At 39.9% G+C, this 26,006-nt stretch overlaps 1 long non-coding RNA gene across 1 annotated transcript in view; it reads right to left on the reverse strand.

Annotated features, from left to right (window-relative positions):
• LOC310842603 overlaps positions 1-26,006 on the reverse strand; it is an 852,366-nt gene that overhangs the window by 34,901 nt on the left and 791,459 nt on the right. The window lies entirely within an intron of this gene.

Raw genomic sequence — 26,006 nt, forward strand, 5'->3', positions numbered from 1 at the left:
CACGCAGGCATTGCCTCAATAGTTCTTTTGCTTTACTGAGACCTAAGCTTGGTAAGTGTTGCGCTGAAAAGCCAAAAAAGCATTACCTTAAATCCATGGCTTTCATCCAGCTGCTTTTGTGCAAATCAAGAAGAACTAAAGGAAGGAAGCCAGTAGGGGCTAAATTCAACTGGAGACAATAGTTTTAAATCCTGATTCAGGCATGTGTGAAAATAGAGGGGGGACCAGCTTGGAATTTCAGAGCAGCCTTCAAAACATAGCTTGGTACACAAAAGGCTTCTCGAAGCAACCCATATCTGAACTCCATAAAATAGCCAGGCTAAAGGTTTGGACTTAAAATCTTCAAGCAGAGGAAGTATAAAGTTATGAGCTTTGACTCAGAAGAAATACAGGCAACAATCTTTTTGCATGAGGGTTGTGTTCCTGACCCCCGTGCATGTTGGTGGAGCACCTGTAAGCCCGCCTCAGCCCATTCTTCCCCTTTTTCTTGCCACTTCCTGGGTCAGCACAATTCGTGTGTGCATGGGCACATGTCAGTTGGATGTGCCTAAAAGGCTGATCACCAAAGAATTGATGCTTTTGAATTATGGTGCTGGAGGAGACTCTTGAGAGTCCCATGGACTGCAAGAAGATCAAACCTATCCATTTTTAAGGAAAAACAAAAAAAAATCCTTCCAGTAGCACCTTAAAGACCAACTAAGTTAGTTCTTGGTATGAGCTTTCGTGTGCATGCACACTTCTTCAGATACAGTTCTTCTGTGTATCTGAAGAAGTGTGCATGCACACGAAAGCTCATACCAAGAACTAACTTAGTTGGTCTTTAAGGTGCTACTGGAAGGATTTTTTTTTTTGTTTTGACTATGGCAGACCAACACGGCTACCTATCTGTAACATTCTTAAGGAAATCAGCCCTGAGTGCTCACTGGAAGGACAGATCGTGAAGCTGAGACTCCAATACTTTGGCCACCTCATGAGAAGAGAAGCCTCCCTGGAAAAGACCCTGATGTTGGGAAAGATGGAGGGCACAAGAAGAAGGGGACGACAGAGGACAAGATGGTTGGATAGTGTTCTCAAAGCTACCAGCATGAGTTTGACCAAACTGCGGGAGGCAGTGGAAGACAGAAGTGCCTGGCATGCTCTGGTCCATGGGGTCACGAAGAGTTGGACACGACTAAACGACTAAACAACAACAACAAAAATGATCTTTGCCTGTACATTGATATTTTAATACTTCCTGTAGCTTTTTCTACCACATGTTTTTGTTGAGCTGACCATGTTTCAGGGGATTAGAAAGCTATGCCCAAATACAAAAACAAACAAACAAACAAAAAACCACTTGCATGTCCAACAAACTGTTTATCCATATGTCATTGGGTGGGTGGGTGGGTGTCTATACCTTTTTCAACCTGCCTAAACTCAGTGCTCCATGAACAGCTACAATTCCAAGCAACAAATGGCCAATAAAATTAATTCCAGCAGTGTAAAGTAGGTGGGGGGTAAAACGAGGGAGCCAAAGGACAATAAAGGAATCCATGACCTCAAACAATCCTACTTAACCTCTTCAGCAGGTAACTAGCCAAAGCCCATACTGCATAGAGGAAGGGTGAAGCAAAAAGGCAAAGGGGAAGGGCTCAGAAGAGGAGCAGGCTTATGAAACCAGGCTCCTAATCCCTTTCTGATTGGCCATTAGGTCCATTGTGATACACCTCAACCCTTGACACAGTTGGGTACCACCATTTGGGAGCCAATCTCTCCTTGAGGAAAGGGGTAAGGGCAAATGTGGCCCTCTGAAGAGAGGGAACAATATTTTCTGAGAACAATACAGTATTGCATTTAATGATGATGATGATAGAATTTATATATTTTCTTAAGATAATGCGATATGGAAGAAAGGAAGTCTAAGACAAGTTACTGCTGATATATTTTTAAAAGACACCTTCTTCAGACGCATTTTCTTGGATTCCACTGTAAGATGAAAACAGTCTAGCCATATCAGTGATGGGCTCTGATCAAAAGAGGCGACTTGAATCCAGCTGTGAAGGGCCAGCTACTTTTAAGCCCACCACTAGCAGAAATTTGTATCTATCATGGTACAGACAGTATGTGTTGGTAATATATATATACAGTGGTACCTCGGGTTACAAACACTTCGGGTTACAAACACTTTGGGTTACAGACTCCACTAACCCAGAAGTAGTACCTCAGGTTAAGAGCTTTACCTCAGGATGAGAACAGAAATCACGCGCTGACGGCACAGCGGCAGTAGGAGGCCCAATTAGCTAAAGTGGTACCTCAGGTTAAGAACGGTTTCAGGTTAAGAACGGACCTCCGGAATATATATATATATATACACACACATATACACACACACATATACACACACACACACACACACACACACATATATGTTTTCTATTTGGAATATGGATATTCCCATGTCATAGCTTGTGTTAGAAAGCAGTTAATGTGACTTTCATAAAAGACGTTTCTATGCAGGATCTTGGAATGTGCACTGCACTCTTGAAATCTGCATATTTGTAGCAATGTGCCACAGTGTAGCCATTGGGTGTTTTAGAAAGCAAAGCACATCCTTGGAAGCATTGTGAAAAGGACCTAATGGGCCAGGAAGCTCATTATTTTCTCTCTCATACCCCAACCCCGGGCCACCTTCAGTATACATTTTCGGCCCCAGTTCAAATGGCATCGTTTCCCAACTATAGTTGCAAATATAAGGAATCTCTGGCACCTCTCAGTTAATGAACTTATTGTTAACACTATTAACTTGAGCAAAGATTCTGTATCCTCACTGCTGCATCTTTGCCATGTATCACTTCTCCTATTGTAAAAAAAAAAAAAAGCTGAGGTAGCAAAAAACAGTTCAACGAGTGAGGCAGAGTCGTTTCACAAGCTTCCCTGCAGGTAGGCTGTTGTTGCTTGCAGGGAGGTAGAGAGGCAGTATGTCAGAAGATTGAAGCGCTGCACCATGTTGGTCTTCCTGCTCCTAGTTGCATCACCGGATGGGAAACCAACATAGAAACTTAACCCCATCCTGCAGCCAAAACCCAGTGGGCCAGTGAGGCGCTGCCCACTAAGGAGGGCCTCCGATTGGCCCAATTAACTTTAACTGGCCCAGCCAGCCAAGGAAATTCCCCAAATGCCAGTCCAACGTGTGATCAGGTTGCTGGGAATGGCAGCTGAATGTGAGGGGCCGCAACTGCCGGCCAAACAGGAAGGAGGTAAGCTGCCATTGGTTCTCTGAAACTGCAATACCAAACATTATAATACTGGAGTGGCTGCAGTGGTAGTATAGTTTTTTTTTAGAAAATAAAATAAAAATCAGATGCTTTTAATAAATAAATAAATAAATGCCAGTGTACTTTTATATATTCTTTTAGGATGGGGACTAATGGTAGGACAATAAAAACAGACTATATGAACCCCCGAGTTAGCTGTGAGACTGATACATTGAGCTTCAAAGGATGAATATTGTCCATCTATTATGTAATGGTTTAAAGACCTCAGTGACCTTACCATTGGAATGTACTTTATATCAACACCAAATTCATTTGGATACTTTTTGGACAAGGGCATATAACGATCTATAATAATAATAATAATAATAATAATAATAATGATGATGTATTTATGTTTATTGCATTGTGAATATGAAGTGATTATTTTATTTTGTTCTCTTCTATTTTCTCCCCCCCCCTTATTGTGTTTCACCCCTTTTCCTTTAATAAATTTGCAAAAGAATAAAAATGTTGTTTTATCTTCATTCAAATATTGTTTTATCTTCATGCAAAGAGCTCTGAGGTCTTTTAAAAATCAGTGTATAAATTTTATGAAATAAATAAAAAGAAAATACAGTTACTTCACATAACATACAAGTACACTTTAACACCAACAGAAACCTCTCCCTCATGAGGGATTACGGAGTGGGGGAACCTTGGTGCTTTCTGTCTGAAATTTGGCAACTTTATGCCTTTCCAGAAAGCCTTCTCTCTATGTAAAATTCATTCACTTTGGCCCAAAGGGTGAAAGGCTATAGCATTTTTTAGATTCCTCACTATACCGAATAGTGATCAGAAAATTTGCTTCATACAGAGCTACTCAGAACCCAAATCATAGGCTGGAATGAGCAAAGACTCAGAAACAAATCAGATTTTATTTTTTAAATGCACATGAATTAACTAGAGCCAAACCAAACAGATTTTTTAAATGCACATGAATTAACTAGAGCTAAACCAAGCAGATGGGACGCGGGTGGCGCTGTGGGTAAAAGCCTCAGCCCCTAGGACTTGCCGATTGCATGGTCGGCGGTTCGAATCCCTGCGGCAGGCTGAGCTCCCGTTGTTCGGTCCCAGCGCCTGCCAACCTAGCAGTTCGAAAGCACATCCAAGTGCAAGTAGATAAATAGGGACCGCTTACCAGCGGGAAGGTAAACGGTGTTCCGTGTGCTGCGCTGGCTCACCAGATGCAGCTTGTCACACTGGCCACGTGACCCGGAAGTGTCTGCGGACAGCGCTGGCTCCCGGCCTATAGAGTGAGATGAGTGCACAACCCTAGAGTCTGTCAAGACTGGCCCGTACGGGCAGGGATACCTTTACCTTTTACCTTAAACCAAACAGACCTCTGCCCCAAGACTTTGCCATGTCATCAATATATATATATATATATATATATATATATATATATATATATATATATATATGGTTAGATAGCTACAGTTGCCTTGAAACATGCAAGTATAAACAACTGTTTGCAATAGCATTCATGTATTTTAGCCTATGGCACCTTTATCACATCGGAGGCAGGCCTATCTTGTACATTTCTGGGAAAGATGCATTAAGGTTTGTTTTCCTCCCATTTTTCTAGTATTGACCGTGTTTGCCATATCTCTTCTTACCACTAGCCTAATTTCACATTCACATCCCATAGCAACTCCCCTATGAATCACACTGACTCGTTTATCTTCATTCTCTGGGCGAAATCTAATGCGACTCCCTTGTCTCTGTTCTCTAATGCAGCTTGACCAAGCTGGCTGCAAGTTAACTAGTAGATCAAATGAGGAAGCCTTGAAGTTTCATTAAAAGAGCTTTACATTGTTCTGGGAATGGAAATAAATAGAAAAGTCTTTGAGGAGAGGGGGGAAAACAGCAGCTCATCTCCCCTATAAATATTCACAAACTGAAGATCTGAGACAGATAGGTAGCCGTGTTGGTCTGCCATAGTCAAAACAAAAAAAATTCCTTCCAGTAGCACCTTAAAGACCAACTAAGTCAGTTCTTGGTATGAGCTTTCGTGTGCATGCACACTTCTTCAGATATCTGAAGAAGTGTGCATGCACACGAAAGCTCATACCAAGAACTGACTTAGTTGGTCTTTAAGGTGCCACTGGAAGGAATTTTTTTTTTTGTTTTGAAGATCTGAGAGTAAGTGTTACCTAAAGGGCAGGCTTGAATATGAAGAATAGGAACTATGAACCTAAGCAACATGGCTGACATGCAATTGTGGTGTCTTATATGCTTGACAGACTTCTACTTGGCCAAATGGGACTTGGCTTTCCTTGTTTCCCCCCTCCCATCCCAAATGTGCTCCAGAGAGTTGAGCAAATGTGGAATAAACATTATGTGGCATTTATAAAAGGGCCACTACTGGAGAGGTCGAGTGAGCATATATGACATAAAACCATCATTTAAATAAAGTAGTCCAAAACTATTTAGTCCATCTTATTCTTCAAGTTCGAAGTACAGTGGTACCTCGGATTAAGTACTTAATTCATTCTGGAGGTCCATTCTTAACCTGAAACTGTTCTTAACCTGAAACACCACTTTAGCTAATGGGGCCTCCAGCTGCCGCCGCGCCGCTGAAGCACGATTTCTGTTCTCATCCTGAAGCAAAGTTCTTAAGCCGAGGTACTATTTCTGGGTTAGTGTAGTCTGTAACCTGAAGCGTATGTAACCTGAAGTGTATGTAACCCGAGGTACCACTGTAAAATGCATTACCTTGGTCCACTATCTTCCTTGGTCCACTAAGCACACTAACACAACCACAAAAATGCTGTGGTGGCTTGCTTGAATTTGATCAACCCAGACTTCCATGGATGATACCCAACACTGCAGAAGTAGGTCTTTGCTTACAAAAGGGGTATCCCCTTCCTTTTGCCCCCTCTTGATTCCTGCCCCCCCCAAATCTTCTATTGAGGGTGTCCCAACTGTGCAGCCCTCTACTCATCTCCAAATCCCTTGGAAGGGTCCACAAGAGCTAGAGGGAGAAGGAGAGTCAGTAGAAGCCAATTCTGTTGGTGGTAAAATGCAACTGGATGTCACACCATTATCTTTTTAGCACTACACAGTTTCCTTTAAGCACTTTTAGTTCTCTCATCATTTTTAAGCTGCGTAATTAATTTTTAAAGCGATTCCAATAGCATTAATGCTAACATGCATTATGGGCTCCTTAAATGGTCTATAATGACTTTTAAAACTAATTAATACCTTTTTTCCTAGTGCCTGTTTATATCCCCAACTCCCCCTCTTTAGAATTACATGTCTTTGTTTTAATACTGTCTACTCAGCCCAATATTGTACCCAAAACAATTAGAGCATTTTTAGAGTATTCTATTATTCTCCATACTCAATTATTATCCTTAAAAGGCTGGTTAATTATGTATAACCAAAAATTAATTTATATGGTAAATATAAAAATGCGGACAAATAAATAATGTGCATAACATTAATCCAGTGTTATGTTAAGCAAAAAAGAAAGAAAGAAAAAAGAATGGGTTATCCCAATGTTTCTTGCGATAACATTATCAGAGCTCCTTTATCAATGAATCTGTGAAGTCATTCCCCCACCCATATTTCAGAATGCACATGACTGTCTCTCAGGACCACATTTTCCTGAGAATTATGAAGCAATAAAAATAATGCGCATAAAGTACACTGTTATTCTCCCAGAATGTATTTATTTCTCCGCATTTTTACCCAGTACTGCTGTGCTTCTGACTCCAGTTTCTGTGCTAATGTGTTTGCCTGAACATGTGAAGGGTTACACCAGGCAGGGCGCATGTGCTCAGCATTTGCTCTGCTGACTGCTTTGAGATCTTTGTGATAATAGCATGAGGGTCTGAAGAGACCTTTTCAGCCTGTTCAACTGAGCCCACTCAGAATTCTCCCTGTGAGAACACTGGCTCACCAGAATTTCGAATGGCAAGGGAGAGTTTCTGAGTGCATTTGGTTGAACACGCTGGCAATATCTCTTCTGACCTTCCGGCTATTTGCACAAAGGTCTCCAGAGCACCTGAAAACATTGGGATTGAGTCTTGCGTGGCTGTCCCATCCGCCTTCCCTGGTTTAAAACTCTGAATTCAGGTGAATGTTATGTTATGTATCTTTGATTTAAGAGTGCTAATTGTATTTATATTTTTTATGTCAATTTGTTTTTGACGTTTTAAAAATCTTTTATTAAGATGCACCAGAATTCAGTTAACTTAAAAAAATTGAAAATAATACAAATAGAAAGGAAAGGAGGGTGGGAAGCAGATATAGATACAAATCAATTTGTTGTAAAACCAGAGAAAATGCAATAACATTCCATTTGATGAAGGTGTTCAAAAGGAGCCAGTATTTTTAATGAATATTTTGTTTTAAGTAAACATCATGCTGATTCTTATTCTTATTCTTATTCTTATTCTTATAAATCTGGCTGAACATTGTGTAACAAACAGCAAAAATCTCTGCAACTTCTTAAGAAATACATTGAGAGAATATAATTCAGGGCGTGGGGACAGAATTTAGAAGGCAAGTGATGAAGGTGACAGGTGTATACCATTCAAAGGAAAATAAGATTAAGAGGATGCAGAACAGGCCTTAAGGAAGACAAAGAATAGTTGTCCTCCTTTGGCACACAGCAGACTTCAGGAGTCACAAGTACAGATTTAGATTAAGTGTTACAGGGGGAAATACTTTCTTCAGTGAAAGTAAAGAAGCTCCATGTGCTGTGCTGTGTTGGCAGCATTCCGTATAAAAAGCAGAGAAATGTCCCAGTACAGTAAACTGGATTGCCTGTGTCTTAGAGCAAATTTGAAGTTAGGCCTCTGCATGTGTGACATGGTGGGGGGCTACTGTGGTGCAATGATCAGAGTGCTGAATTTGGACTGGGGAGGGAGGAAGATCTGCATTCAAATTCCTGCTAGGCCATAAATGTGCAATCGGTGGCTTGGGTCAGTCACTAGTTTTCAGAATAAGCCACATTACGTGGCTGATGAAAGAATAAAATGGAAAGGTGAAGACCTGTAAATGCTTTCTTGAGTTCCTTGGAGGAAAGGCGGGATAAAAAGCAATAAATAACCATCATAGACGTCCATTCCATACACAGAACTACAAGAAGATCATGGGTGTGGATTTCTAACAGTTGAAGTAACTCTAGCCAAGGTTTTGCTTGGGTCCATTTTTTCTCTTTTACCCACCCCTCATGCTAGTTCTGCTGAGGCAGCCATGAAAGATAATGGTTGGCTTGTTTCTATTACATACCGACTTCCGCTGCATTGCTTGATAAGGGCATTTGGATCAAAAAATGGAGTCATATTAGTCTTGCCATGGGCTGATGATTATCCGCTTGTGGGAACACAGAGGTGGGTTTTTGCACTGGTGTTATGAAATGTGCCCCCTGCCTAAATATGAGAGACCCAACCTATATTGGGTTCTGGTTCCTCTTGGCAGAGAGGTGAAAGGGAACGAAATTGAGATTTTTCTCCCATTACTGCTGCCAATGGTACAGGAAGAGAAATACATAAGCCAGCTTGGTGACCACTGTAGGCATCTTTGGGAGTGATTGACAGCTCCCAAGGCCTGCCACTCAAGCGTTTAGGGCCTGGGAGCAGGATACAGGACAACTTTGGGGACAATTTGTCTCACCCCTCAGAATTTTAGGGCCCTGATGGGAGGCATTGCTTCCTCTTATCCTAGACAGGGCTGGTCACTCTACAGCTGCAGGTGTTCCCCTGGACTTTGGTTATTCAGCCTATGGCTTTCACTCTGCAGTCTCTGTTTATGATTGAATTGAAATGATGACACATAGTTCAACCCAGCCATTGGTGTCAGTGCTTTTATTTGCCACAAATAAGTCCCCACTAAGTTGATTGGGGCTCAATTCTAGGTAAGTGACTACAGGACTTCAACCCAAACCACATACATACTGTTTAGCAGAAGGCAGAGCTGAGCTGCTAGGGTCAAGCTCTGAAAACATAACAGTGAGATTCAGAATCTCATTTGTGTATAGAGCAGCTACTGCTAAACTTAGTTGAATATTCATGATAGAATTACTTAATGAGCATGCTAACAAGTTAACGATAACTGAAGTGTGACCATTTTTTAATCTCATACTAATAATAATAATAAAAAAGTTAAGTGGCAATTTTAGAATCCTGTTCAGCTCCTTAATAGCATTTTAATTTAAATGACAATTTCCAATAATGTCCTGTCAAGACCTTTAAACAGGAATTATCACACATGCATATAATCACAGCTAGTTGATCAATGACAGTCAACTCAATTACATACTAAGGATTCTGCCCTGTTACACAAAAGTGTCATTTGAGGGGACTGGCATAAGTACATGCATTCTTCATTGCTAATTGCAATGTCTGTGCAGCTGCTTCCTGCTCTGGGTTATCTCTGCTCCCCCACAGCTGCATGAACTTGGCATAGGTGAGAACTAAATGTTGTACTAACCTTTGTTTTAGATTGCATATGTGTCCATACCAAGGGTGCAGAAAAACTGGCCATGAAGCTTACTACCAGGCTTCCTCAACCTCAGCCCTCCAGATGGTTTTGGCCTACAACTCCCATGATCCCTAGCTAGCAGGATCAGTGGTCAGGGATGATGGGAATTGTAGTCTCAAAACATCTGGAGGACCAAGATTGAGGAAGCCTGCTTAATATACAATACCAAAAAATGAGAGAGGAAATGAATGTGTGTGTGTGTGTGTGTGTGAGAGAGAGAGAGAGAGAGAGAGAGAGAGAGAGAGAGAGGAGGGGATGCATAGTGATAGCCATGCTCAGTGCCGTCCCATTGAAGTAAATAGAATTGATTCCATGGATTTCAGTAAACACAGTCAGCATGACATTATAACATAGATTACATCTAATAAACAGGTAAGAGTATCATAATGCTTCAGTTCACTTGGCCACCAACAGGAGGCACTGTCAACAGTGTGATGAAAGGTAGTGGGTGGGCAGCCCAGGTGATCCGAACCTCCAGGCTGGCCGGCACTACTACTGGCTGCCTTCCTTTTCCACAGCCTCCCTCTGAATCTGTTGTTGTCTTTGATTACCATGAACAGAGACAGGAGGAGCAGTTTGAGATGAGGAAGTCACACAGAAGGGCAAGCTGACTGGCCTTGGGCTATGCAGCAATGACATGAGGTGGAAAAGGGAAGCAGTAATCTTCCCCTCACTGATCCTGTCATCCTCCAACGTCTGAGGTTGAAAGGGTCCACACAGGGTCAGATCTGCAAGCCTTCCAGCACTCCCCCTGCAACCAATACCAATGACGGCCGGGTGGGGGAGACAATGGGAAGAAAGTCTTTCTCCCTTCCATTCCACCCCGACTCCTGCTGCCGCCACCACTGCAACAGAAGCAAGGCAGAAAAGCCTGTGTACAGAGACAGAGAGAGGGACACAAAAGAGGCTTTGCCCCCTGCTTGTTCCACTTGCCAAAACCTCTGTTCCACCTCCACAACAACCCCTAAAACATTCTCCTTCCCACTCCATGCAACTACTAATGCCCCCTTTCAACTTCTCATCCTTGTTTCTGAAGCTGCTTCTCTCATCTATTCTACATCTATTTTAAGCTGCATCTTAAACTATATTCTAACTTATATTTTAATCAACTGTTTTTGTTGGGGAGGGCGGGGTATAAATGAAAATAATTTATTATTATTATTATTATTATTATTATTATTATTATTATTATTACAGCTGCTTGAGCCCCAGCCAATATGGCCAATGATGGGATTTGTAGTCCGGCAACATATGGAGGACCAAAGGTTAGCCTCCTCCTTTTTGCATCATCTACCCACCTGCATTACAAAATTCTCCTTTCTGCTAATGAGTTTTATTATTCCAGGCCATTAGTCAATGCAAGAGTTACTTAGAACAGGATCAGTGCTTTGAACAGAGCATCTCAGAGGAACCAAAGTGGTTGTATGGCCCTCAACAACTTACCATTCACCTGGCAATCTATGGATCAGTCACAGTCCAATTACAGGCACCCTAGCCCTACATAATAAATGGTATGTTAGCTCACAAACAGAAGATGCTGCCCTGAGGAGGTTACTGTCTAATATGCAACAAAGATGGGGTTGTTACAAAGGACTTCTGAAGGAACTGGACAAATAATGTATTTGCTGTTGTGTTAACACGGATTTATTGGTTTTAATGGCATGGTTTTAAAAAGTTTATGCTTGGCTGATTTATTGTATTTTTAATGTGAACCACCTTGAACGCCTTATTGGTTAGAAGGGCTGCATATAAATTTAATAAAGTCAATCAAAAAATCAATCCACTTAACCTTTGTGTTTGATTTTCCTTTTAGCATGCTATTAAACCTTTCTTAACTATGGCCTTGCTAATATTAAATAAGAGAATATTCAAACAGCAAAGACTCAAAAGCAAAGCAAATTTCTAAATCTGAACTTTGGTGGCTGCCTAAGATAAAAGTTATATGTAAGGACCTGATCTAGAACTCGCTGAAGTCAATGGGTGATATGTAATGCTAGCCATCCCCAGAGTACGTCCATTGAAATCAATAAGCATATAAGCATAAATTACTTTAGTCTACTGATTCCAGTGCTCTTGAGTATGACATAGTTAGCTTTGCCTGCAAAATATGGTTAGTGTCCAGGTTTTTAGTGTGCATTGGTGGAAAAATATGACCAGCATGGATTCCCCGGCCCCAATTTATTTATTTTATCACTTTGTCCTTTATTGATTTTATTGTTTCTGATAGTTACTGAGCTTTTAGGCATAATCATATATTATTGGGAAATATTTATGGTGAATATGTGGCATAAAAATTGCTGCCAAATTATTTTTTCAAGGTTGTTCAAGAGTTCTTAACCAAAAAGTCTCCAGGCTGAAAGTCCTCCAATCGTATTCAAATCCTTCCCCACTGAGCATTTTAACAGCTAACATCCTTTTCTAGCAAAGAATAACTTTACCAATCTCCATCTTTCCAGTTCAACATTTCTCCTCCTCCTCCTCCTCCTCCTCCTCCTCCTCCTCCTCCTCCTCCTCCTCCTCCTCTTCTTCTTCAGTGTGATAATTCAATCATTTGAGTTATTTGCTAGCATTTGAAAAACAAATACCTAAATATTTTACTGTTTTAGATCCAGATTTTTTTTGTTTTCTTTCAATATTTTGATTGCCCCTCTAATAAATGAAAAGTCAAGTATTATTTTATTTACTAACGTATTTTATAACTCAAGACCTTGCTAAACTTTCATAATTCCAGGAATGAATTTTCAGGCTTGATACGTATTAAAGCTACCTCATCTGCATTGCTGCAAAGTTTACCTTTATGTTTGCCCATCCTTTGCCCTTTTATTGTAGAGTTATCCTTTCTCTTGCTCAAAAAAAGGTTCCAAATACATTTTGAACAGATATATTTTGTTGCCTGGCACTTCTAGATTAAATTTAAATGATTATTCACTATTCACAAATATCACATATCCAGTTTCCCAACCATACTTGATAATCCTAACAAATTTACTCCTTTATAAACTGTCTTGCTATACTGTATATCCAACAAGATATGCCTAGCATTCAGGTGCATAGCCCCTCCTCAAACTGAACACTGAACACATCCCAAGTCTAGCATCAACAACAAAATATATCACGACTGCCCACACTTTATTATAGGCAATCTAACTCTATCATGTCCTGCTTTCCTGGGGGTTGCAGGTTAGTTGAGGTTGCTTCCATTGTTGCCACAATTCTCTTTGCTACAGTCAGAGACGCTAAGCTAAAATATTTCTCCATGACACCCTAGCTTTCCATGTGCATGGCACTTCTCATTTTACAGAGCATTCAAAAATGGAACCCCCTCTTCAGCAATAAATGGTGTAGCCCCAAAAAGGCTGTCCCATGACCATCTTGTGTGCGTTTGAATCTAAAACGAAACTGCGTGTGTTTCTGCCTTCCATGTATGCTTTCGTTTAAGTCCTACTGTGGGGGGGGGGGAATCTTCAGAGTCAGTTAAAATGATCCCTGCTAAATCACTGGTTTAATAGTACACTGAAAAGTTTCATGGGTTTCATGGAAGCATTCAAAACAAAACAGTTATGTAAACAGAAAATAGAAATAATCCAAGATCCAAGGTTAGCAGAAAATAAGCACCACCCTATACTTAACAGTTCAAAAGGCTTGAAAAGAATTCCTGTTTCTAGCAGTAATTGGAAGAAAGCTTCTCAAATAATAGAGACCATTATACATTTCTTTTTTAAAAAAAAGTATGATAATAGATTTGTTTTTAAAAGCTTGTGCTTCTTGTTGATTTTTTATGGTTTCCTCCCTGGCTGCCACAAACAAGCAACCACTTTGTTTACACAGTGAAACAATGACTTTGTCAGATCCTTTTGTTCTTCAGTTTTGTTCTATAGAAATGATTATAGAAAAAGATATTCTCTAATCACGTTTATATACAGAGATTTTTCTAATCTCCATCTTGCTCCTGGATCTCAGTGAGAAGCTAGTTACTCTCATTCCTTCCAGTCTTAAATCCAATTCTTCACATTTCTGCACCCTACACATGCTTACAATGGGGATGTATATGCCAACTACAGGCATTACAAAATATATGGTTGGAGCTCCTCAGGTTAAGCTGACCAAACTTCAAAGTGACCTCCCCTTCAGCATTCTCTACTAATTCATATTAAACAGGCTGTCCTCTTTTTGGCGCCAGATTCTCCTTTCAACAAGACTTTATTCCAGTCTTGTCTCTGTACAGTGGTACCTCGGGTTAAGAACTTAATTTGTTCTGAAGGTCTGTTCTTAGCCCGAAACCGTTCTTAACTTGAGGCTCGCTTTCGCTAATGGGGCCTCCCGTTCTCATCCTGGGGCAAAGTTCTCAAGCCGAGGTACTTCTTCTGGGTTAGCAGAGTTTGTAACCCGAAGTGTTTGTAACCTGAAGCGTTTGTAACCTGAAGTACCACTGTACTAGAACTATTTGTAACCGTTTTGATACACGCACTTGTTTTAAAAGGTTTGCCTTTATTGTTTTCTATATGGGACTGTTTCAAACCGCTTTTTAAACCTTTCTTGTTTTATGGTTGCAACTTTTAATTGTTTCATAATTGTGTTCTGATGTTTTGAGTCATCCCGAGACCTTGCGGTAAAGGGCAGATAAGAAATCTAATAAATAGTTAGGCCAACACGGGCCTGAGAAGATACACTTCCTTTGGCTTAACTACAATCCTGAAAATTTGAGAAACTATACTAGGTTTTTAAAGGAGGAACTATGCAAATTAGTTCCAGAGCTATCTTTGGCTGGATGCACAAATCCTTGCACATAGTGTTTAGAGGGGATTAGAAGTATTTTTCACAAAATCAGGGATTTCTATGTGAAACTGCAAAAGGAAGCAAAAGGGAGATTGAAATATGCACAAGCTCCTCCTCTCTTTATTCCTTCACTCTGAAGGAATATTTCAGCTGTACAGGTGAAACTAATGGGTTTTCAATGCCTTATCAATTTCCCATCTACAGTGAAGAGATTGACAAATATTCCTCCCACTTTCAGCATTGCTCTTGGAAGCTCTGGTACACAGTTACCAGGGCCCAAGCTGCTGAGGTGAAACTGATGGAAGAGTCAAATGTAATGTCAACTTTCATCCCTATGAAGAGGCTTCTTTGGCCTCCAAGGACAAAACCTGCAGCTTGCCAGTTTCACCTCTCTACAGCCTTTCTATAGGACTAAATAGTACTGTGTGCTATTAGTGCCGAACTTTCCAAGACTAGCAGCTGGATGTGCAAACTGCTACTCAAGCAAATAGGGAGACAATCAGCAACACTTTGAGGAGGTGTAAATATCCATTGGCACGGTTCAGAGGTTCTGTGGACAACTAATCACATGAGACAAATCACTAAGGGTCTTCAGAAATAAAAGCAACATGTGCCTCACAATATGAGCAAAGAGCTAGAAGGCTGAAATGGAAATTATATAGCACAAGGCTATTTTTTTCTTGTAAACGTTGAAGCAAAATATAAGGCATCCCCAAGCACTGCAGATACTCCATTATAAGGAAACGCGTCCTGAAAAAAGCCTTTGTTTTAATATTAAAAGCGTATGGTCTCTAGAAAAATAACCCATGCTTCTTTTTTTCACTTTTATTTGAACACCTTTGGCAAATGTATTTTGGCATTGTTGATGAGAGCATATTGTATGAATTGCTATTAAAACATGAATTACTGCTGGGCTCAATATGAATCTGCATGTGTCTTGAGCTTGCTAAAAGGAGATTTGCTTGGATGAAGGTATCTGATGAATTGAAAATGAAGCCTTCTGATTACAAGCCCAATTGTTTGTGATTAGCTTATACACCCAGTGGAAATACACTTTTTATTTACTCCATAGCAGAGTGATATGATGAAAATTTCTGCCTTTGACATTTTATTTCAAGTCATTTTGCTCAAGTTTCTCTAGGAGAAAGAAAGAGGGACTACTTTTACTCTTTTCTCTGAAGTATTCATGAGTCTTTGGCAAGGAAACCCACTTGCTCATTCCCATGCAGTTCTAGAATGTTGATGGCTGTGGATTTGAAATCTTGTGGTGTCTCTATTGTCACCTGGGAAATCAAGGTCTATGTCAGGCGTATTGAAACCTGCATGTTTGATCAGAGTTGGTGATTGGATGTGGCTGAGCTTGTAGAGCAGGGAGCTTTTCAACTAAATCATTAGGGTGTTTGTAAGATGCTCATCTGACACTGCAGGATTTGGTCGGGGATGAAATCTGTGCTATGCAATTGCAATTCTGCAAAAGATAAACCAAAGGCTATAAACTGGGTCTTATTTTTAAATCACCTCAAAAAACAACAACATTCCAACCCACAGTTTACAAGCTGTGTGAAATTGTTTACATTGCAAGATTTTTAATGAGAAGGCAGTGTTCTCCAGTCAGTCTCATTTTCAAACTGCAAAATCATTAAAATAAATAAATGAAACCTTCACTTTGCTTCTGTCTCTTGGGTTTGACTTATAGGTCAGACAAGTCAAATCATATATGTGAAAACTATATACCATGAGGCTATATTAAGGTGAAATCTGTATTTTCTTAATATAACCAATATAATTCAGTAAAGGACAGGATAGGATTTACAGTATCTCAACTCTTTAACATCTGATTATGTTTAAAATCAAATATGCTTAGGCTTACCAAATTTCATCTATGAGTTCTTAAAGAGTCAGAGGGGAGCAATAGCTCAATGGTAAAGCAATATGTTGCACATATATATCATTGAGGCCCCAAGATCAGTTCCACATATATCTCCGATTAAAGGATCTCAGATATAAATCCAGGTGTAAAAAGTTACCTCCCCTTAATATTTAACCACAGCTGATTCACCTTCCACCATTATCGCTAAATATTTGTATTTTACTGGTGATGGCTCCCCATTTGAGGAATGCTCTCCCTTGTGAGGTGTGTCAGTCTCTCTCACTGTTAACATTTACAGAAAAATCTAAACACCTGTTTCCCCAAGCATTTGAAGGTTGAAAGTCCAGTCTCCGGCAACCCTGACATCATTAGTTTGAGGGTAAGCGATTGCATTTTTTCTAAACCGTTTTTAGAAGGGTTAATTGTGTTGTTTTAGTAGTGACAGTTTTGCTGCCTTGGCCTCCTTGGAGGAAGGCAAGGATATGAATGGGTGTGGCCAAGTAATGTAAGAGTCCATATAATTAACTTAGATTGTGTGACCCTTTACCACACCCATAGGGAAATTAGAGAAAATGCAGGGAAATGAGTAGACACAAGAGACCTTTCAAGTTCTTTTCTTAGTCATTGTTTTGGCTTCACATCCACACCATTCATTACATTTTGTCATGATCCTGGGGCAAAAACTGAAAAAGGGGTTTTTTTTGGGGGGGGGTTGTCTTTTTTAAAGGTTTACTCTACTAGCACCCTTTGAATGAAAACACTTCGAAGTGCCTGCAGCTTGCTAAAGAGACTCTTGAAATTTTCAGGATCTGCACTCACCAGCTGATGCATTTCATAGAGAAAAATCAATCCTCTACATTTCCTTGATGTTTACAAACCATTGTAACCAGAGGCTAATCAATAACTCTGAGCAGTTGGGAAGTACTGTATTAGAAACAGCAACATGAAATTTATCTTAAATTTCTGCAGATTCCACCCCCCCCCCACACACACACCTATAAATATGTGCTACTCTGCAGTGAAAAGGATGCATTGCATCCAAAAGCAATTGCTGCATTACAGTGTACTGTGGTGCCTCGGTTTATGAACTTAAACCAAAACTGTTCTTAAACCGAAGTGCACTTTCCCTAATGAGGCCTCCTGCTGTCGGTGCCCTTCCACCATTCGTATTCCATTATTAGACCGAGGTAAAGTTCTCAAACCAAGACACTATATCTGGTTTTGCCGAGTTTGTAAACCAAATTGTTCTTAAACTGGACTGTTCTTAAACCAAGGAACCACTGTAATCCTATAACAGATATTCAGAAATAAGTGCTATTGAGTTCCATGATGCTTAATCCCAAGTGAGTGAGTATAGAACCTTAAAAACTAAAAATAAAAAATGCAGAAGAAATCCCACTGGAGTATATCCTTTCATATAGGCAGCTATCTATTTAATTAGATGCATGGAATTTATTAATGTGTCCCAGCCATGCATTGGGAGATGTAGGCTGTTATCTATGTAACCTACCATATACTGCAAGATGAATGTGAATGTGCCTCAAAAAAATAGTTTGCTTTTTATTTGTTAAAAAATGTAATGCCTGTTGAAGATTCATTCCCCGTGCTTGCAGTCATGGGATTGTTGTCTATCACATGACGGTGTATGTTTTCATTCCACAGAGAGGGAAGTGACGGAGGGAGGATGTTTGTATTACTGTGTTCCATGAAGTTCCATTATTGTCCTTTGTTCTTTCTCTTTGCTGTCTGATGAGAAAAAGGAAGGAGCTAAGTCAGAATGCTGAGTGTTTATATGTAAATCAAAGTAGATTAGCCAAATACTGAGATACTGAGTTCTGTTATGCAAGCTGTGAAGATTCTGAGGATCCCTAAGTGTGCTGATGTCTGTTGGCATCAGTCGCTGTGATGTCCGGGTTGAAGAAAGCTTTTGAAGCTCCCGAATGATTGACTAGAACATGCCAGTTGGGCATGTATCTCTGCCAGGGTCCTACTCGTGAGTAGGACAGCTCCTGACAATGCTAGCAACTTTTGTTAAGTCCATGCACCATATATCGTGTAGGGCTAGGATGCCTGTAATTGGGCAGTGCCTTATCCATAGATTGCCAGGTGAATGGTAAGTTCTTGAGGGCCAAACATATGGCTCCTCTAATGTCCTGGACTGAATAAAGCTCATTAACAGGAAGAAGAACTTTGTAATACTAAATTTGTGGCCAGAAAGATGTGCCCATTAGACTTGCTTATATTTGTGGAACTGACCATTTTAAAAGTGTCATATGGAATCATAGAATTGGAAGGGACCACAAGGGTCATTTGGTCCAATTGTTTAGTCTGGTAGGACCTACAGTTCAGAACTCCCTGCCCATTGATAATAGGCAGGTCCTTCACTGTATTGTCTTTGGTGCCTGCTTTGGTGCCTTGTTCCAGCAAGCCTAGTAAGACATGCAATTTTTGATCGATTTTATTTCATATTTTTTCATGTTGATTTTATTTTTATTGATATTTTAATGAATATTATATATAGTGTGTTGTAAAGTGCTTATAGCTCTTTTGTTTTGTACAGTAAGCCCACAAACTGTGTGCATTTAAATTCTGTCCATTCAGCTTTACACATGGCAAAAAATAGAATAAAAGACACATTTAAAAAATGGAAATGGGGTGGGATTCCAGGAAAAAATGACTTTGGCAATCCCAACCACCATTGAACCAAATGGGTTTTGACTATACAGTGGTACCTCAGGTTAAGAACTTAATTCGTTCTGAAGGTCCGTTCTTAACCTGAAACTTTTCTTAACCTGAGGTACCACTTTAGCTAATGGGGCCTCCTGCTGCTGCCGCACCGCCAGCACACGATTTCTGTTCTCATCCTGAACCAAAGTTCTTAAACCGAGGTACTATTTCTAGGTTAGCAGAGTCTGTAATCTGAAGCGTCTGTGACCTGAAGCGTCTGTAACCCAAGGTACCACTGTACACAGTTTTGAATTTAGGCATGATCCCCTGAACATAACCCCCACATAAGTTACAGGCCTACTGTATATAAATTTTGCATATTTTTATTTTATAAATTGCGGTCGTCCCATTATGTGAAGATACGCGAAAAGAAAATGATGGTTTTTAAAAGATGCCGTCTCTTACGTTTATCATCAAAACCACACTGAATATAAGTGATCCTTTGGATGGTTACACTTGAAATGGCAAGGAACACTCTGAATAGGGTTAACTACTGAATGACTGATGTCTTTTAGAATCTGTCACTGTATGGAGAGGTTGTTGGCATCCATCATCTTCCCTTGGGCAGTAAGAAAAAATGAACTCTGTTGCTACAGTGCATAAACCTGTCATGCACAGTCATATTACAACACAACCTGCATCTAAGTTTGACATTAGAGTGACTTTGAAATTTATAAGCCAATAAGGAACAGATGTATCCATTAAATTAAACAGGTACAGCACCGTAGCAGTGTGAAAACCACCCACAAGCGACTGTCAATAGTCCCTTGAAACCTTTCCAATTTATCACTTACATGCTGGTGTCCTGCAGAAATACATTAAGCAAAAGTCTTTGCAGCAGGGCAGGATTACAGTTGAGCTGCACAGGCCTTCTGGTATTTAAAAATAAATGGTATTTTATTCATAATTTATTTACCAGTGGGGGAGAGGGTCCTTTTTTCTTTTTGTACTCTACAGCAAAGCAAGGAAAGTAAAGAAAGGGCAAGAGGGAAGAGAAGGATGAAAGCAGGTAAGGCAAGAAAAATATCTATGATGGCCACAGGATGTGAATGCATGTGTGTGTATGCAATTAATAACTGACAATTAATTTTCTTAGAATCTTAAAAAGTATGTTAAATAGACATATTACTCCTCCTTTTCATTTGTTCATTGTTCTTTCACATTAGGAGACCAGATCTTAATTTAAGAGGCAAGACACATGATATGGGATAAGATGAGGTCACTTGACGGAATGCAACTTATGAGCATTAGAACATGTGGAAAATGAGACTGTGTGTGGGAAATTTTACACATACACCTGCTAAGTGACCAAAAGCCAGCCAACCTAATTGTCCAGCTTCCACCAGTAGCTTCTCCAAATCTGTAGTGCAGTATGGAGTAGGCCAAAAATAAAATCCCTTTGACCAGGATAATTTTGGAGAGAAGCTTCCCCCACACCAAATAAATAACATGAGATCAATGCAACATTTCTTAGAGGAAATGGTTTGAAGAGGCAGGAAGCCATTGGAATATAGAAGGGTTAGGAAAGTATTTGTCTTTCCCAAAGCGCTTTGATGTTCTCAAACTGTTAATTGGTTGGTGTTGTTTTAAAGTGTGGCACTACTTCAGTTCTGTTTTTCTGGCCTTATGATGCCGCTCAATATAAGGCAGAGGGCTTTCTCGGTAGTGGCACCCACCCTGTGGAACGGCCTCCCATCAGATATCAAGGAAATAAGCAACTATCTCACTTTTTAAAGACTTCTGAAGGCTTATGGAGAGTTTTTAATGTTTAATGCTGTATTGTGTTTTTCATATTCAGTTGGGAGCCACCCAGAGTGGCTGGGGAAACCCAGCCAGATGGGTGGGGTATTATTATTATTATTATTATTATTATTATTATTAAAAATAATAATAATAATAATATAAGTTTGATCATTTTATGCCTTATTGTTGTTGGGTTTTTCCCCCATGTGATTTTATTACTTATTGCATATTTAGTATATAATTTGGGCTTGCATTTATAAACAAGCAAACATCTTCATAGGTATTTTTTCCCCTTCGTATTTCACTATTTTATCCCAAATGTATTCATTACTTTTATAATTGCTGCTTTGTCATGCATACACCTCAACTTATTGTGGTTGATTTGTTCCTTTCTGTCTTAGAAGAGGATGAGTAACCTACTCAAGGCTATGTTGTGGTGTGCCAGTTTTGGACTCCTTGATTCTTTTTAATTTTACTTCCAATGAAACAGAAATAGCTATGAAAGGGAACAGCCCATCCACTTTTAATATACATCTTTAAAGTGCTGGAAAAAAGTAGTCACAGGTCTGGGGCTTTTCCTCTAAAAATGAAAGAGATTCACTATGAAATGTTACTCACTACTCTAAAGCAGTAGAGAAAGCAGAAAATGTGTTTTTCATAAGATGATGATACTCAGCAAATGAAAGAGTGTGGTTTTAATCAGTCCCCTTGTTCTCAATTAGATTGCTTACAGATACTGAAAGCTACCTAGTAGCTAATTACAGACCGCAGACTGGATACATACATCTTCTACATTCTGTAAATCCATTTAAAAAATTTGCCTCAATTACTCTAAAATTCATAGACATTTTAGGAAGAAGCCCATCATGGGTTATTGTTGTGCCTCCATTGGTTCATCCATCTGAAACCTATTATGTAAAAGATAGAAAGAAAGAAAGAGAAATCAATCAATTAGCAATGTGTCCTGATACTTATTACGCCACTGCCAAAATGTCTTTTAAAGTAAGCTAAAACACTTTCAAAGAATTCACATATATTTATGCATCACACTCACGCTTGCTGTTATTTATTTTTCTGAAATAAGGTAGATTTGGGAAACATGGGGGTAATGAACACCTGTTCTATGGATTTTATTGGTACTGATTTTAGACATTGTGTGTTTTGATAACATGTGGGGATGGTGTTTGTGTGTGTGTGTGTGTGTGTGTGTGTGTGTGTGTAGCAAAAGTTGGATGAGGGTCAAACTGGCAGGTGAAGGATTTTCAATCTATTCCTCCAACATCTCTAAAGCATGCATATCTATAGGTAGAAGCTTCAGCTTCACCTTCCCACATTGAGAGGGACAATGAGAAGGAGGATTATAAGCACAGACAGCTCAACTTAATTACAGGCTATCCTATAATTGGAAATCCTGGTTCCTGATCACACAGACAACTGCAACCCTGTTTAGCTGAGCTCAACTAAACCCTATAGACCTTTAAGTTCAGTGTGGGAAGGTTTGTTGGGGAGAACAGGTACAGTGTGCCTAGCCTCGTCAGCAACCAATTAAGAACATGAGTAGAGCTAAAATACAAGAGCTAAAATCTCAATTTCCCAAAAGTATTTCATAGGAGAGGGTTTGTGATGAAAAATCAAATAGGGTTTAATACCACTTGCTTCTACCTTTGTGTAGTGATGGGTTGAGGGGCTTACCCTTTGCTACTACCATTTACAGTGCAATCCTACCCACATTCTTCTAAGAGTAAGTCTCACTGATATTGGACTGGTGGTGCGGAAGTACACAAGAATACGTCTTTTCTTCTGACTTGCATTAAATAATGGAATTCTTGCATCCATGCCACATATCTCATTGGCCGTAGCCAATATCCCCTGTTGTATATATTACCATGCTTTGTGTGGTTTAAGTTTTGTTTGTTTTTCATAGCACAAGACTAGGAGCTGTCTAGGATGCTCATCAAGCGTGATAGTGATAGGTTTGTGTGTATTTTGATGGAGTCTTTTTGCCTTAATCTCAGAAGAAAAGCCTGAGGTCCTTTAGTCTTAAGCATTCTAATTCTATGTATCTAATCTAAAGTCTTAGACTTCTGTTGCACATCATTTTCTTACCAAAGGATTAAATACATCAGCTTACATATACAAGATCAAAATGCAGAGATTGCATGTGAAAACCTAACTCAAAATAGGGATACTTCAGACATTTGGGAGCACTGATGGGTAGAGAAAGGATTTGTGTATTAGATTTTCCCAGGAGAGGAAAACATTTTTATTCATCTCCAGCGTGGAAGTTAATGGCACTGCTGTGAAACCACCCAAAGGGCATAAGAACTACAGCAATACAGATTATAGCACCAGCAATTTTCCAGAGCACTTGTCTATGACATGCTACCTTTATTCTGGCAATGTTGATAAGTTACAGCTCAGGTCTGGCCTCCAATCAGCATAATGAAAGAGTAGAGCTAAACAGAACATGTGGTCTATGATAACTGATGTACTAGCAGTTTAAATGTTGATTGCTACTGCTGAGTGCTAACTAAATAGCCCAGACAAACACATCTGGTGCTTGGTAATAAAAGCCAGTTCTTGTTTACATGCAGTTATCTACAGCACTGTACTTGAATGAAGTAAAGTGACATGTTTATAAGGCACAAGGAAGCATGGCCCCATTCACACATCACACTCTGCCAAACCATTGCTCAATGCAAATGAACTTCACTCCTTTTCGTTCACTGTGCTGCTGTGTCATGCTGAGCTAAGTAATAGTTTGGCTTCGCAACCCAAGCTTGTAGTTTAGCGCTCTCTCCTGACTAACGAGTCACAAAAAATAAACAATAACAACACTGGAACTTATATAGGATGCATATTTTTGAATCACTGGACGCTGGGTATTTGGTGCCCCCCCCCCCCCCCGTTTGCAAACAATCTAGATCTACTGTATACTTCTTGCTGCTGAAAAGCACTTCTTGAGAATCTGGTTTCATTCCACAATTAAGAACCCATTGCTGATTGGTTCCCTTAGTGTCCAATTGAAAACAGGAGGAAATGTAGGAGGTACCAGCAATGGGAAGTGTATCCACACCCGCCCAATGACATTGAGTGGGTGCATAGCAAGATTGCAGTCGCCACTTTCTTCTTCATTCACTTGCAGCATGGGAGACAAGGGCAATGATGAACTAATCAAGGAGTGTTTTGAAACACACATCATGTACATACCCACCCTTGTGGGCAGCAGAATGAAGCTGTGTTGAAAGCAGCATGCTGAATGTAGCTGGCTCTATCCCAGATTGATAAAAACTGCATTTTTGTGCTATAAATGGCTTGTTGTGTATGCAGCATTACTTGTTTTTTTATTTAAATATTTTAATTGCTTTTAGTTATACATTTCAACCCCCGCTGATGCTCCCAAACACCCCCCCCCCCCAATTACAGAGGGAGAAATCTGGCAAAATACATCAGGATGACATTAAGAACTTCAGGGTAATAACAGTCTGTGCTCTGAAACAATTAAACCTTATAATAACTGCTACCATATAAAGTGGAATGCAGCAGGAACCAGCCTGCCATTAAAATCTTTGTTTCATATATTGGAGAAGCAACCACCAGTCAGTGGCAAGTTTCTCTTTTTTGACCTCTAGTTACTTGCAAACTTTGTGTGAATTTTTCAAGAAGTGTAGTCTCCAGAACTACATTGTTCCAATTGTTTCGAGTTAATACCTTAGCATCTTTCCATCCCCTTGGAATCAACATTGTTACAGCTACCACAAAATGCCTGATTAGGTCTTTGTATACGAAGCTGGAATTTTCGCCTTCAGAAATAATGAAAAGCCACATTTGGAAGGTTTAACAGAATTGTAACACTGCTTAACAGGTTTAAACACGGTTAAAATATATCCAGGAAAATAGATTCTCCCAAATTTGCCACCTTCACATATTTCTGGCATCTCCTACAACAAGCAGGTGAGGACAATTTATGAATAAATTTAATGGTCACTTTGCTAAATCTTGCTGAAATGGCTTTATAAGGGAATTTATCCCATAAGAGTTCCATCTGTCTTTATCTACGGTGATTTTCAAGTTTATTTCCCATATTTGTCAGAGTGTTTTTAGTTCTCATATCCATATGTGGATCAAAATCACACATAGTTTAGATATCAAACTTTTTTTATCTTCTGAATCTAAAATACAGAAATAAAACATTTCAGATTGATTTCTAGTTCCCTGAGCCTGAAAATGCTTTTGCCATATTAATGTACCTGGTACCATAGTAACCAGGAGACGTTGGGGAGTTGTAAGTGCTTTTTTCAGGTACCATTGGGAATGGGCTGGAAGTTTTTTTATTTAATTTTCTTTCTAGTCTAAATTTGGCCCTAAATTTCCAGAAGCTTTTTTCTTCCCAAAAACTTCTGTATGAAGTCCAGTTGCCCCACTTTAGGGATGTATATTGAAGCCAGGGAGATTTTCCTGTTATTATCCTACAGAGTCTCTACAAAAATAGATTTCCATTGTCTTTTAAAATCTTACTCGGGTCTAAGTTTACATCTGAATATCCATTTGAACAGGGACGCGGGTGGCGCTGTGGGTAAAAGCCTCAGCGCCTAGGGCTTGCCAATCGAAAGGTCGGCGGTTCGAATCCCCGCGGCGGGGTGCGCTCCCGTTGCTCGGTCCCAGCGCCTGCCAACCTAGCAGTTCGAAAGCACCTCCGGGTGCAAGTAGATAAATAGGGACCGCTTACTAGCGGGAAGGTAAACGGCGTTTCCGTGTGCAGCTCTGGCTCGCCAGAGCAGCGATGTCACGCTGGCCACGTGACCCGGAAGTGTCTTCGGACAGCGCTGGCCCCTGGCCTCTTGAGTGAGATGGGCGCACAACCCCAGAGTCTGGCAAGACTGGCCCGTACGGGCAGGGGTACCTTTACCTTTACCTTTACCTATCCATTTGAACCGCCACACTTTTCCTGTTTTATTCAATGTTGGACCAAAGAATTTATTGCCCCACATTGTGCTGTTCAAAAATCCATCAGATTCTTTTGTCTTATGTGTTTCTTGGAATAATATTATTATTGGTTTTAACTCCTTTATCAGTTTAAACAATCTCAGTAACTTTATCACATT

This window comes from Podarcis gaigeae, assembly GCF_964106915.1.
Source record: "Podarcis gaigeae genome assembly, chromosome: 4".
Taxonomy (NCBI): Eukaryota; Metazoa; Chordata; class Lepidosauria; order Squamata; family Lacertidae; genus Podarcis; species Podarcis gaigeae.